Source organism: Haliotis rufescens, unplaced genomic scaffold, assembly GCF_023055435.1.
Source record: "Haliotis rufescens isolate VD_foot unplaced genomic scaffold, xgHalRufe1.0.p SCAF_1, whole genome shotgun sequence".
Lineage (NCBI taxonomy): Eukaryota > Metazoa > Mollusca > Gastropoda > Lepetellida > Haliotidae > Haliotis > Haliotis rufescens.
The window spans coordinates 11,604,277-11,617,904 of NW_025963779.1; the positions used below are offsets into that span (position 1 = coordinate 11,604,277).

The window sequence follows — 13,628 nt, forward strand, 5'->3', positions numbered from 1 at the left end:
CCAGAAGTCTAAGTTGACATGAAACCATCCAAATATCTCCTCTGCCACTACCATGTATTTTTGGTTATCTGATTCCATCAACGCAAGAATGTAGAGCATATTATTCTCCTGCATATAGAACTTCCTGTCTTAGCAGTATCAGCTGCACAGATAATCTCTGTCAAATCCCATGTAAACCTGACAACACCATGGCCACTTGGAATAATTGCTAAGTAAACAGATAGAGTTGCAGATAGATAAACATTTAACATAAACAGGTAGCCGGCCAAAGCAGATCCCACTGCCTGGCCCCATTAGCAAAACCATTGTGCGACTACCGCCGCGGACCCAACTGTCAGCTACTGCTTGACAAGACGACTTCTGCCGCCGGGCCCATATACGTGGCAATTGTTTGCCCCAACGTATGTTATTTTACGATTCCCCGGCTAAAAAGTCGGGAAAGACAAGGTTCCCACTGAGAAGCAGGTAACCCTGGAAAGGTTCCCGCTGAAAAGCAGGTAGCCTTAAGCACGAGTATTAATTTGGAAGCAAGTTAATTTGTTACTAGCAGTGTAGCCCACAAGAACCCGATAACGTGGATCATTGCTCATGCTTTCAGTCACTGGCTTGACTGATCCAGACTTGATTCTTGCAGACCGCCAACTTATAGCTGGAACATTGCTGAGTGCAGAGTTTAATAGCAGATATTTCATGTGGCAAGTGAAATATCATGTTTCTCTCATTGAAAGACTCGTGAGAATATCTCCTTTTTTTTCCCATCACAAGATGAGAGAAACATGATATTTCACCCTACACATGGAATATCTTATTTATTATATACTTTTTGTGTGGTTGTCTACCGGAAAATTAAATGATTTCATTACAAATGTCAAACCTTGAAACATAAATTCTGCCTCCCTGACACACAGGGATAGTTCACCACCCCTTGTATTTGCGACTTTAAAAATAGTTTTGCGTTCACAAAATCTTAAAAGAAAAACTAAAGTATCCAAAAATATTTGGGGTCATGAAAATTCTTTATCATATATATAAATACAAAATCAACTCTAACAAAAAATATTCTTGAAAACTATGAGTCTGCTGTTGGAAGCCAAAGAATACATGCTGGTTAAATAACAAAAATGGCGCTTTGTGAAATGAACGAAATGAGAAATTTACAGTTGACAATAAACACATTTTCATGAGAATAACAAACGGAGAAAAGCGATTTAATCCATAAATGACCATCTGTCATTATTTTGCCTTGTCAACGTGGAACTAGCGTAAAAAGGCTGTCAACTGTGTGTTTACAGTCAACACACTTACGATGAAGGGAGACAATTTGAGGGGAGGTAACTTTTGTATGATAATAATTCTGTCAAAGTCTTATGTTCACTGCATTGAAAATATCACTTTCCTCAACTTCAGAAAACATAGTCTTTCACACTGAAGTAATTATGATAGCAGTATTCACTCACTCACTCACTCACATGATATGCAAGATGACATTGCAAGGTTCCATTTAAGTGCAATAATAAACGTTTGACCCCATTTCACATCACATCACTTCATAGGACCGTATTCCACCACATGCATATCCTACATCCATCCCTGACTGTTTCATAGGACCGTATTCCACCACGTGCATATCCTACATCCATCCCTGACTGTTTCATAGGACCGCATTCCACCACATGCATATCCTACATCCATCCCTGACTGTTTCATAGGACCGCATTCCACCACGTGCATATCCTACATCCATCCCCGACTGTTTCATAGGACCGCATTCCACCACGTGCATATCCTACATCCATCCCCGACTGTTTCATAGGACCGCATTCCACCACGTGCATATCCTACATCCATCCCTGACTGTTTCATAGGACCGCATTCCACCACATGCATATCCTACATCCATCCCCGACTGTTTCATAGGACCGCATTTCACCACATGCATATCCTACATCCATCCCTGACTGTTTCATAGGACCGCATTCCACCACGTGCATATCCTACATCCATCCCCGACTGTTTCATAGGACCGCATTTCACCACATGCATATCCTACATCCATCCCTGACTGTTTCATAGGACCGCATTCCACCACGTGCATATCCTACATCCATCCCCGACTGTTTCATAGGACCGTATTCCACCACATGCATATCCTACATCCATCCCCGACTGTTTCATAGGACCGTATTCCACCACATGCATATCCTACATCCATCCCCGACTGTTTCATAGGACCGCATTTCACCACATGCATATCCTACATCCATCCCTGACTGTTTCATAGGACCGCATTCCACCACGTGCATATCCTACATCCATCCCTGACTGTTTCATAGGACCGCATTCCACCACGTGCATATCCTACATCCATCCCTGACTGTTTCATAGGACCATATTCCACCACGTGCATATCCTACATCCATGCCCGACTGTTTCATAGGACCGCATTCCACCACATGCATATCCTACATCCATCCCTGACTGTTTCATAGGACCGTATTCCACCACGTGCATATCCTACATCCATCCCTGACTGTTTCATAGGACCGTATTCCACCACATGCATATCCTACATCCATCCCCGACTGTTTCATAGGACCGCATTTCACCACATGCATATCCTACATCCATCCCCGACTGTTTCATAGGACCGCATTCCACCACGTGCATATCCTACATCCATCCCTGACTGTTTCATAGGACCGCATTCCACCACGTGCATATCCTACATCCATCCCTGACTGTTTCATAGGACCGCATTCCACCACGTGCATATCCTACATCCATCCCCGACTGTTTCACAGGACCATATTCCACCACGTGCATATCCTACATCCATCCCCGACTGTTTCATAGGACCGCATTCCGGCACATGCATATCCTACATCCATCCCTGACTGTTTCATAGGACCGTATTCCACCACGTGCATATCCTACATCCATCCCTGACTGTTTCATAGGACCGTATTCCACCACATGCATATCCTACATCCATCCCCGACTGTTTCATAGGACTGCATTCCACCACATGCATATCCTACATCCATCCCCGACTGTTTCATAGGACCGCATTCCACCACATGCATATCCTACATCCATCCATATACCCTGACTGTTTCATAGGACCATATTCCACCACATGCATATCCTACATCCATCCCTGACTGTTTCATAGGACCGTATTCCACCACATGCATATCCTACATCCATCCCCGACTGTTTTATAGGACCGCATTCCACCACATGCATATCCTACATCCATCCCTGACTGTTTCATAGGACCGTATTCCACCACATGCATATCCTACATCCATCCCTGACTGTTTCATAGGACCGTATTCCACCACATGCATATCCTACATCCATCCATGTACCCTGACTGTTTCATAGGACCGTATTCCACCACATGCATATCCTACATCCATCCCTGACTGTTTCATAGGACCGCATTCCACCACATGCATATCCTACATCCATCCCTGACTGTTTCATAGGACCGCATTCCACCACATGCATATCCTACATTCATCCCTGACTGTTTCATAGGACCGCATTCCACCACATGCATATCCTACATCCATCCATATACCCTGACTGTTTCATAGCCATTTGCCATTTAACCATGATAAGCTAGTGAGAATGTGTAAAAATATGCCTGAGAAAGATCACTCAGACCTGTTTTCCCAATCACATCCAGCTATAAAATGTATAATATTCAAAGTAAAAATACTTGTCAGGAATTTTTTTCCATAGCATTGGTCTGTCATGAATTGGATTTGATAATGACCATATGGATTTATCAGTATTGAACATCCATTTTTGCCAACTGTAGAAGAGTTTCTATTTGCCTGTTGTTTGTTCCTTGCTATTGTAGGAGCAGGCATAGCCCTGGTAATGACGTCTGACATGCAGTGAGTGAGTCCCAGGATTGGCGGAGTATCGGCTGACTCTGTGGGTGATCTATGTCGTATCAGATTATCTGTTGAACTGTTCACTGACCCACAGAGCTCCTGCCCTGTCCTTGAGTGATCAGAACAGCTTGGCTGGAGAACCGCTGTTCCTAATGTCTGTTTCTAAATGAAACCAGTTGTTAGATATACCACTTTATGATTGTCTTTTGGGGGCGGTGGAGGGAACAGTCTTAAAGGAAGGGGTCGTCAAGTCATCCCAAAAAAGCACGTTTTCAGGTTTTACAGTTCAAGTTGATAAATGATAGGTCTAAATCATATTTTTACCCTGAAAGTGTAATGTAGGTAAAATGAGGTGAAATACAAAAAGGTTGTGTAAAAAAACTACCTGTATTTGTTGGTGTTGCTCCATAACTTCAGTTGTGATTTGTTTTAAATTCTTGTAGGCAAGGGATACACAATCCATCCTAAATTGTTTTAGTTACCAGTTTTTGGATAACTGTTATAATGTTTTACTGGAATACAATTCACACTTATGGCCTGATAATTCTGATTCATTTTTACTCATTTACATTAGAAAAATGACGATGATTTTCAGAATAATGTTGTTTGCATCAAAGTCCATACTGTAACAGTTGTAAAATGTTCGAAAAGCCTGACAGTTAGAAAGTAATCAGTTACTTGTTATTGTAGGGAGACAGTTTGACACTGCCATCAATAATGGTTATTGGTATGGTACTATTTGCATGCATTCAACCCACCAGTTGGATTCCAGGTGGAATGGGTTCTATTCTTGTTTCAAAGACTCCACTAAATGGGGGATTGGGTGGTCAAAATGTATGGGCGGCTTCCAGATGTAATCGAGCCCCGATGTCACTGTTCACAACTGACTTGTCTGGTCACATTAGGAACCGACTGTTAGTATTATAGGGGGATGATATGTGTGGTAGAGCACCTGCCCTGAGACCGCCTCTGTAGTCTAGTCATAGATCATCTGCCGGGAGACTGCCTTCGTAGTCTAGTGGTAGAGTGTCTGCATGGAGACCACATCCATGGTCTAGTGGTAGAGCATCCGCCCAAAGAGCGGAAGATCGGGGTTCGATCCCCGGCCACGTCATACCAAAAGACGTTAAAAGATGGTACTTGTTGTTACCCTCTTTGGTGCTCGGCAGTAAGGGGCTAAAACAAGGAATGGTCGGCTCGGAGTCAGTATACTGTGTCTGAGTGGGGTATTCGTGTTAAACTGCGGCATGTTATCTCAGTGGGCTAGCACTATTAATCCGCATCAGTCCGGACTAGTACAAACAGCCACACACACAAACATGCATGCACGTCGCTATATATGTGCAATAATCCTGGACGCGACGTTAAACCCCATTTCACCTCACCTGAGGATTCAGTGCAGGCAGGGGGAGCATCAGGTGACATCAGAGTATGTGTGTGAGCACGTCCACATAGTCTTACCACTGCTCTGTTCAACTTAGGAGTTTACCTTTCTCAGATAGACATGTCAACTGGGGAGATTTAAAGGTGAGGAAGGCTTCTATAGAAATGCTCCAGTCATAGTCAATGACATGAATATCAATCATAATCTGCTGTGTGTGTCACTACTCTCAGTGACTGTCAGACCACCGCCTCCGAGAACAATGGTCACCAGCCATTAGTAGCTTGAGTTACCGATGGCCATGTTCTTGTATTGAGCCCTGCTGGTCTTGCCCGGGCTCTTAATGGTGTGGGACATGGTTAATAAAGTGGAGGACATTTATAGACTGATTGATGTATTCAGTGTACAGGGTGGCTCTGTAGGCAGGGCAGGTTTGATCCTCATTTATATGATATACTACTCAAAAGTAGTTAGGACCCCCAGATTCATTCCTATTATTTATCTGTCAACTATGACATATTTACTATAGTAATATAAAAGAATAGTGATCCATAACTTCTTTTGAGTAGTATATGTCCAATATCAGTTCTTCCTTGATAATCAAGGCAAAATCTCCTGTTTCCATTTTATTTTTGTGACATGATGTGACTTAAAAACATCTCAAGAAACATTTGAAAGAATTCCTGAAAAGCATTTGTAAAATTTTGTTAGTTCAGAAAGTGATTTATTAGAATAATAAAAGTCTAATAAAATATGTATTTTCTTGTTAAAAAAACATGGTTGGTGGCTGGGGAATAAAAATAATAAAACATTTAGAACATTTCATTTATAAGGTTCAAACTTTTTATATGTGTGTTCTCAGATATTGTTGGAGATCAAGTAATTTTGTGTTTAGTAAAATATAAAGAAGTATTAGCTTTTAACACTTTATTTTCTTTCCATTTTTCATATGTGAAGGGTTGGCTCATCTGCGAACCAAATGACGTAAAACATATAGAGGTCTGCCAACATAACTTGACTCATTTACAGTTTTAGAACCGAGAGGGTGGATGTCAAATGTCATGTCATTTTTATGAGGCTTTTATGAGATGTCAATACCAGTTATAGTGCCAGCCATCACTGATAATCAATAACAATCACTGCCGATCAAACACAATCAGCTGACTGGGGTGTTATAAACTAGCATGTGTTACAATCTCCGCATACAATAACATAACAGGATCTACGAGCCGTGTACACGCCTCTCCGTCGACCCCCTCCGATACTGAGTGGCCACCTTGGGTTGCTAGGAATGATCTCTCCGTGCGATCACCGTCCTATTGTAGTCGGTTGAGCTCACGAAACTGGTAGGTCGGTGCTAGTTCATTACAGCACTGTGTTTAACACTAGGAGGTAATGTGGAAATACGGGCATAATAATTCAGTTGGATGTTATGGACTTTACATGTAAGTACGGGTAGTATTTGTTTATTGTTTAACGATGCTAACAGGTTTGATATTATATTTGTATTGGTTAGGTTTAGTGTTAATTTGTTTAATTATTTCATCAAACATGTTGTATTTCAATATAGAAGATGTACTTGAAAGTTAAATGATATTGTATTATGTTGAACAATCTCCTTGTTTGATGGATGTATATCATCTCAGGGCCTCTGTATATCCTGGTAAAATGTATTAACCATTTCTTATTGTCAATACCGCTACAATCCCATGTGGGAATTCCCGGGTGTGTCTCTTGCTGGTGTTTATCATCTCAGGGCCTCTGTGCCTTAAAAGGGCCCTCCTGTTTATATCATCTCAGGGCCTCTGTGTCTTAAAAGGGATCTCCTGTTTGATGGCTGTATATCATCTCAGGGCCTCTGTGTCTTAAAAGGGGCCTCCTGTTTATATCATCTCAGGGCCTCTGTGTCTTAAAAGGGGCCTCCTGTTTATATCATCTCAGGGCCTCTGTGTCTTAAAAGGGATCTCCTGTTTGATGGCTATATATCATCTCAGGGCCTCTGTGTCTTAAAAGGGGCGGTCGGGTAGCCTAGTGGTTAAAGTGTTCGCTCGTCACACCGAAGACCAGGGTTCGATTTCCGAAATGGGTACAATGTGTGAAGCCCATTTCTGGTGTCCCCCACCGTGATATTGCTGGAATATTGCTAAAAGCAGCGTAAAACCAAAACTCACTCACTCACTCACTGTGTCTTAAAAGGGACCTCCTGTTTATATCATCTCAGGGCCTCTGTGTCTTAAAAGGGACCTCCTGTTTAATGGCTGTATATCATCTCAGGGCCTCTGTATATTCTGGTAAAATGTATAAACCATTTCTGACTGGAGGACGATCAGAGAAGCAATACTGATGCAGACAGATGCCAAAATTTCAACCACTGGTTCATTTGATCCAGGTTCAGATACGCATGGTCATGATGTACATATATATGACCAAAACATCCCCAATACCAGACTGAAGAAAGATTCAATGGAGTAATGCTGCATCCATGTCATATAGAAGGTCTGGTTTCAATTCTCCAAAGTAGCACAATTTGTTATATGTTGAAGGTGTGTGATTTGCTTGCATCAACTTTTCATCAAGCTATAGTAACCCAGTCTCTTTCATTAATGTTCTATCTTATTTTGGGCAGTCACCTTGTGTTCTGTTCTAACCACAGTTTCTATCAGGAGTGATAGTATTCAAGGAGGCGCTGGGGTAGTCTAGTGGTTAAAGTTTTGACTTATCATGCCAGAAGCCTGGGTTTGATTCCCCACACGGATAAAATCGGTAAAGCCAATTTCATTACACTATTCCAATACATATCACATATATGCATATCCTAAACACTATATCAGACATGTGGTCTCCTTGTATTCAAGCTTCATCGTAAACTTCACTTGCAACAAGAAAAGCATTCTGAGAAAAAAAGTGTAAGAACATAAATTCAATTGACTGTCACATATTTTATGTATGCAGTAAACATTGTGTTGACGTGTATGTCACTGGGTTAAACCTACGTGAGTCTGTATCTATGTTACTGGTAGGAGATTACGGAGATTATACACCTGATCTTAACCATTAAGTGTCTGGGTAAATATACCATGATAAATATACTGCTGGGAAACAGAATAATGACACATTTGTATGTTTCTTAATCGCCAAGTCAAGGCAGCTGGCTCTGATATGAAATGATAGTATTCTATACATACTGTAAATTGAAATTAATTTGCCTGGTATATTGGTTGTGAAGCTATAAAGGTGAGTAGGGTACCTGATATTTTCTTGTACCATCGGAATGCCAATTTAGTTTTCTTTGCAGCTCATATGACATTCAGGTGTTATAACATGTTTATAAATTACCCATGTCTTAAGCGTTAGGATAAAAAAAAGTATTTTTGGTCTCCTTACGTTCGGTCATGTTGTGATATTTCTGCTTGAGGTCAGTTCAATTTGATTGATTTTCCCTGATTTTCTCTGTCAATAAGACTTGAGAAAAAGGTGATATAACTGTGTAAGGGCATAAAACATTATTCACTCTCTCACATGATTCTTACTTAGCAGTCTCCGATAGTGTTAATCAAGTGTGATCATTAACTTTTTTCATGGCCATATTATTTAGCTGGCTTTTGAATATCTCATTAAGCTACCTTTAAATCTGTAACAAGATTCAAGGTATTTTAGCTGAGCTACAGAGCCACAAGACTCCCATGTTAATCTTTTATTTCAGTGACTGCCTTCGTGTTCTAGTGGTAGAGCATCCGCCCGGAGAGCGGAAGGTCCGGGGTTTGATCCCTGGCCGCGTCATACCAAAGACATTAAAAGATGGTACTTGTTGTTTGTGCATAAAGGGGCTAAAACAAGGACTGGTCGGCTTGGAGTCAGTATGCTGTGTCTGAGTGGGGTATTCATGTTATACTGTGGTATTTCAGTGGGCTAGCACTATAAATGGGCATCAGTCCGGACTTGTACAAGTAGCCATACACATACAAGTTATTGGTAACAATAATTATAATTCAGAATTGTGTCCTGTATAAATATTTTGATAGCTTTTACATCTATGATGGTGCAATTTAACTTATACACACTTACCCATTTCAAACTACTGAGATTTATTGGACTCTTAGCATGTCTAAGCTTATCTGTACTTGGGAGCAAGGTTGTGACAATTTAAGCATTGCCGTGTACTTATGTCATTATGAGTCGGGAGTGTTGTAAATCCCCTCACACCAGGAACTGGAGACATCAGCGGCAGGTGCCCCCTCGTCGTCTAAAGGAGTTGATGATATAACAATCGCAGCTAGGCTCTTTTTTATTTGGGAAACGGGTTCCCATTAGTTAGGAAGGTAAAAAAATATACCGCTCACAAGACGTTGAGGATACGCAAATCTTTTATATTACTATAGTAATGTGAATAATCTTTTGGTCCTTAACTTCTTTTGATTAGTATAACTGTCCAAAACTTACTCCTTTCGCTTACAGTTTAGTCCCCTGAATGATTTTTAAGTCGAAAAGGTCAATTGTATTGCATGCCTATTAGACAAGCTGACCGAAATACGGATTGGGTGGTTACAGTTAGGGATGTTATTATGCATTGCTTGATCGATGTATCAGTGATTGTTTTAGATATCATGTCACATAATTGTTGTCTTTGCTGTTGTCTCTTCAGCTGATGGCAAGCTGGTAACATAGTTGAAGCAGTTATCCATTGTTAGCTTCACATTCGGTTCCAAATTCAATTTAGCACAGTTAAGTCTTAAGGAACTCTATCTCTACATTGAAAACACAGTATGTTTATCTCCTGCTCGACCTGCTGGCTCACACATTACTGTTACTTATCACACCATCAGACAGGAAAGTAAACGACTTACGTCTCTGGTAATTTTATAGTCTTTTATAGTTATGAAAATGACGTAATACATTGTGCACCTTGACATGCAGTTATTGTATACACAGCGGAACAAGCCGATTAATCTCAGAATGTTTTACACTATTGTCAACGTTGTCCTTTAGCAGTTGAGTGTCCTTTCATGCGTACTAACATTCTCTAGTACACATTGTTCTTTCTTTCATATGACGTCTTTTTGTAACATCTGACTGTTAATATTGCATACTTTTGACCTTTATTTCAACTTGGTATTTTTTTAACCGGCATCTGTTTGTTTTGTATTTTGACATATTTATTAGTAACGAACGTATTTCATACTTTATTCGTAACCTTTGACTATATTTGCGTGCTTTTGACCTTTATTTCAGCCTTGTATTTTTTTACCGGTGCCTGTCTGTTTTGTATTTTTACCTGTATTAGTAACATTTAATACTTTATTCGTAACATTTAATACTTTATTCGTAGCATTTGAGTTTATAGTGTACTATTGTCCTTCATTTCAACTATATATTTTTACCAAATGGCTGCCCCCATAGTTACTATTGTCAGTCAGAGATGAAGATGAAGTTAGCATGTTTGCTTCAGCACTTCCAGACTGAACACAGCTCATTTCTAAATTGGTAAATATGTTTTGAGCTGATCGAGCAATATAACAATTAATGTCATCCAATAGACATAATGCTATATTCCAAAAGATGTATGCTTCAACTGAGCTATTGTACCTTGAATGCGTTTGTTGCAAAGGAAATAAAGTATTGACAATGTATATATGGAACATTAGTCCCTTGAGATAAATTCCAACACTATCCATCACATCATATTATGGTTGACTGCAATGCAATGCCAACTATATCTGATAGGCAATGTCACAATAGTGTAACCTGGTATCTACGGCACTATAACAGTCACTGAAGGCAGGGACTCCGCGGGTTGTGTGTGATACGGATACTGTTATTCCCCAGCCACAAGCTGGGATTGTTTCCCCAAGGTGTGACTGCTATTCTTCCACAGACAATGCAGATTATCTGTATATCTGCACACAACACAATGCCGATTATCTCTTTGTCTGAAGACAATGCTTGAGTTGCAAGAGGCTGTTGACAGTGACGTCCTCAGCCTGTTCTATCGACATCTGTAACAGTATCCGTTCTGGCCTGTCTGCAAATGCCATGGGCCCAGTTTTAAGTATAAAGTCATTTCATACATTTTTGGGGGGCATGTATTTTACATCATGTTTGTGCCTTCTTATTGTCTTAGCAAGGTGTTTTATCTTAAGGAAGAGAATATATGGATGTCAACTTCTTTTTTATGAGGAACACACTTCTTAATGCCTTTCAAAGACCTGTCTTTTATCTTATATGACATGGATTCTTGTCACAAAATGGCGAAAAAAATGGCATAGGTGTTTCGAAAAAAATCTCAGCACCAAAGCTAACTTACTATTAATGAATTGAAAAACAGAGTTCTGAATTAGCGGGTCAAGTGTTGGTGGTAGTCGAAGCTATGCACCCAGAAATAGTTGTGGTAAAAGTAATACTCATTCAGTATCATTAATATCATTAGTAAGTCAGTGAGTGAGTTGGGTTTAATGCCACTGTTATCAGGTTTCCAATTACATCATGGCAGATCCGTGAAGATTCCGGGGTAGAATAGGTCTTCAGCGACTATGCTTGTCGTAAGAGGAGACTGACGGGTTCAGGTGGTCAGGCTCGCTGACTTGGTTGATGCATGTCATCAATCCCAATTGTGTGGATCGATGCTCATGATATCAGTCACTGGATTGTCTGGTCCAGACTCAGTTATTTACAGACCGCCGTCATATAGCTGGAATACTGCTGAGTGCGGCTTTAAACAACAAACCAACCAACATCATGGCATTTCAACTAAATGTGGGAGGAAAGTTCAAAGTGATGCAGGTCTTGGACGTTTACCACTACGGTGAAACCCAAGAACACAGACACGGGACAAACCTGGAAACATAATCGGGGTGAACCGAGATTTGAACCCACAATCAAGGTTTCTGGCATGCCTATGGCCTTACCATCTCAAGGGCTTACAAATATAAAGCCCAAGTAAATCTCTGATTATTTCTGTCAATGAACCTAGGAACTGTAGTCTACCCAGTTACAAGGGCCACTCCTATCTTGTGAATCACTTACAAGTTGTTCCAACAGAACAGTGTTACCGTATCCATTGTTGGCCTATCTTTGATCAGTAATAGGCTTATAGACTGTCTCTTTCCCTGGAAACATTCCAGATTTATTTCTATGCTTGATTCTGTCTATATTCTGAAACATCTTTGTATGCCCCTTCACGAGAAATACTGATAGACTGACCACAATGCATCAATTTTCTCTGTGATTATATGTAGTGTGTAGATGTTTCCACAGCCGTATTGAAGATGTCACGGAATAGACTGTTTGTTGTTACCCCTTATCATATACTGATCACTTGACTGGCTTGAAAACTAAGCTTAATTTCCAGTCATCTCTAAAAGAAGATCCCTTTTAGAACTGCTTTTAGAGAATGTTGTGGGGATTAGACATGATTTTATGATAAACCTGAGTCATATCAAATTGCATATAAATTTCTTTTGGAATTGACTTGCCCAGTGGTGACTAGCTGCAAAAAGAAACATTTATGACCCTACAGAGTCATACCCAGAATTTAAAAAAGCCAACCTAGACAATACTAAATATGATGAAAATGTCCTTACCGACGAAAACATTTCTTACTCATGTTAATATATATTCCTTTCAATCAGTTGAATGTTTTTGCAGAACTTTGACATGGGTAAAGATAAAAAATGTGTCAAAATGGCTGCTTTATGAAGTTTCAATGACTAATGTTTGTAATATTTGAACATGAGCATGTCTTCGTCCGGAACTGTTTTGCAAACATTACAAACATATGATAAAAAGGTCTTCTTTGGTCACAGACTTGCTCATACTTTTCTTTGAAGTTCTGAAAATATTCCATTTACTCTCAAGTTTGCCATATTTGTGTGTTTGAGTGAGGCAGAAGACCAAAACTTGCAAGAGTAAGAAACAAAAAAGGCGTGTTGTCAGCCATTTGAACATCTTGTCATTGTCATACCAATGTACCAAAGTTTTTCACAGAAGTTGACTTTTCCTGCAATCATAAAGGGCCCTTGTCCTGCTTTGTCCTTTCTTTCTGGACCCATGAAGATTCTGGGGTAGAATAGGTCTTCAGCAACCCATGCTTGCCATAAAAGGCGACTATGCTTGTCGTAAAAGGCGACTAACAGGGTCGGTTGGTCAGGCTCGCTGACTTGGTTGAAGCATGTCATCGATCCCAATTGCACGGATTGATGCTCATGATATTAATTACTGGATTGTCTGGTCCAGACTCGATTATTTACAGACCGCCGTCATATAGCTGGAATATTGCTGAGTGCGGCATTAAACAACAAACCAACCAACAACCTTTCTTTCTGAAATCTTTGGATATGTTTTGT

At 40.3% G+C, this 13,628-nt stretch overlaps 1 protein-coding gene across 12 annotated transcripts in view; it reads left to right on the top strand.

Moving 5' to 3' along the window:
* The window catches only part of LOC124147753 (cytosolic carboxypeptidase 2-like), a 98,987-nt gene that overhangs the window by 3,205 nt on the left and 82,154 nt on the right, over positions 1-13,628 (top strand). For 9 of the 12 annotated variants that reach the window (XM_046518524.2, XM_046518510.2, XM_048383152.1 and 6 more), the window contains exon 1: positions 6,600-6,734. The exons of 1 other annotated variant lie outside the window; for it this stretch is intronic. The gene's annotated coding sequence lies outside the window, so the exon portion shown is untranslated. Of the gene's footprint in view, positions 1-6,598; positions 6,735-13,628 lie in introns of those variants that run through there. 2 more of the 12 variants (XM_046518562.2, XM_046518601.2) reach the window with 1 other exon arrangement.